This window comes from Palaemon carinicauda, chromosome 6 (assembly GCF_036898095.1).
Source record: "Palaemon carinicauda isolate YSFRI2023 chromosome 6, ASM3689809v2, whole genome shotgun sequence".
Taxonomy (NCBI): domain Eukaryota; kingdom Metazoa; phylum Arthropoda; class Malacostraca; order Decapoda; family Palaemonidae; genus Palaemon; species Palaemon carinicauda.
In genome coordinates this window covers 172,175,156-172,177,655 of record NC_090730.1, presented here as the reverse complement: position 1 = coordinate 172,177,655, position 2,500 = coordinate 172,175,156, and positions in this window count along the sequence as shown.

The following is a 2,500-nucleotide window of genomic DNA, read 5'->3' as shown; positions in this document are numbered from 1 at the left end:
ATAGAATGGTACAGATTTACTGTTTTATATAAGTGTATTTTTATAAATATGTGATTGTAGGCCACATATAATAATTTCATTATTAATTAAATGAATTCAAGTGGTTATGTGTATAAAATTAAGAAGGATATATGGATGTATTTTTAGCATCAAACTATATTAATCTTTATCATTCTTGTATAGATATTCATAAGGAAAACTCATTATTATTATTATTATTATTATTATTATTATTATTATTATTATTATTATTATTATTATCCAAGCTATAACCCTAGTTGGAAAAGCAAATCTCTATAAGCCCAAGGGCTCCAACAGGGAAAAATAGCCCCGTGAGGAAAGGAATTAAGAAAATAAATAGATGATGAGAAAAAAATTAACAATACATCATTCCAAAGACAAAATAAATAGATGTAAACAAAGGCAAAAATATTTTAGACACGTATCTGAAACCCTTGCGTCTCTAACGCTTCCATATTTACAACCTCTTTGGGAGATGACAGCTTCCTGACAAGAAGGACGAGGAAGATGGGAAATCGAATCAGAGGCAAAGCTGAAATACAATTTTCTTCGCGAGACACGTCAGTTCTCAACGGCTGTGTGAAGGGAAGTCTCTAAGACTTGTGCTCTTTTGATTGCCAGATCTTGTTTTTTTAACTAAATTATAAATAACAATTGTTATTTGAATTATATTCCTCTCAAAATACTATTATCGGAGTCTTTGTAGTTGGTTGGGATATAAAGGGTGTAAAATTTCAAATGTTATGACAGAAAAAAAAAGAAATAAACACAAGAACATCATCTAACTTCAGGTTCCTCACCTAACCTAACATAGGAGTCATATCCTTACCTCATTATCTACATGGGACTGGCTACGTCCTCTTGCGACCCCCCTTAAACTGCGATAGCCCTTAGACTGCCGTATCCTTAGCTTACTCTAAAACCAAGTTTCAACACTATTTGTTCCCTAACCGGCTTCACTCCTGGAAAAGTAACATTAATATGATAATATTTCGTAAATCATATTACTTGCTTCATATTACTTTATTTCTGACCAATATAAACAACATTCCCCTAATGAAATAGAATTAAGAAATTATAAGAAAGCTGACACCTGTCCTAATGAACTACATTCACCCCTATTACCTTCATGAATAAATACCTAGATAAAATATAGATAAAGATAGTATGAATGGTTTTATTTATATTCATACACTCTTGAAAGGAATGATAACTAATATGCTGTAAACACTTGTAGTGTTAAATACATTCACAAGATCGTATTCATGCCGCGTGGTTTTCTCTGTGGTTTTGTCCGTGTGGTTTTCTCTGCGGTTTTGTCCACGCGGATCACAGATCAATGAAGATCACTAAGGCCCTTCACAGGCTGCCCTCGCGAATGAATTTCCGAGCGGGAATGATGTGACAGTAACCTCCACTGCTAATCTGCGTGGTCTCAGCGTAGTGGCTTATAGAAACTACAATGGCGCTTGGTTGAAACCGCGTGTGAAGAATTGCCTGCTAACGGGCGATAATATTTCCGGAAGATAAAAATCCTCTTGTGTAAAGCGAGCCTTATAGAAACTACAAGCTGCTCATGGTAAGTTGACTAGTGTGAAAGCATGCCTCCTAACGAGCGAGAATTTTCCAGTAAGAAAAAATCCGCGAGCGAAAATATTCCCGTACGAAAAAATCCACTCGTGTAAAGCGAGCCTTACCTATTCTGTTTAATCATCCAACTCTTTCAAACATTCCTCTCCTACTTTCCTGCTTTATCCCTATTCGGGGCTAGCATTTTTTATGAGGTTTTTCCAATGTACCCCTATCCTGTGTATTTTTTCCCATATGCCTTCCTCCATCATGTAAGCTTAAATATACCTGGTCTTAGATCTTAATTTTTCTGTGTTCCATCCACTTCTACGTTCATCACTTCTCTTGCCTCTAGATGCTCTTCTCTTACCATTGGGTAGCCATACCCTCTTAACTTAGCCTCTTGCTCTTTCAGAGATCCTTCAGTGACCAATACTGTATCCTCTACTAGGTTGGTTTGCTGTGAGCGATCAGAAAAAAGTTTCCATCCATCATATTTTACATACTGACTTTGGGTAACAGGATTGGTAACCAGCTTCCTATATTCATTAAAATTCTTGTCAAACAAAAGTTTTATGGTGTTATTTATTAAGGATGTAGAACTTCAGGTTAACAAATATTGATTAACTTTTCTATATTTCTAATTCCTGTTTTTTATAAATCACAACAATACACCAGTTAAGTTTCATAATTTTGTTGACTCTCCTTTATTCATTAAAATTTTCTTCTAGCAAAATTTTAATTAATAAATTGTTTTTAGAGATGTGAAACTTCAGGTTAACAATTATTGATTAACATTTTTTTTATTTCTAATTCCTGTTTTTATGAAGCACAACAAATACATCCGTTAAGTTTCATCATTTTGCTGATTCCTTTCGTTTATTCATTAAAATTCTGGTCTAACAAAAGT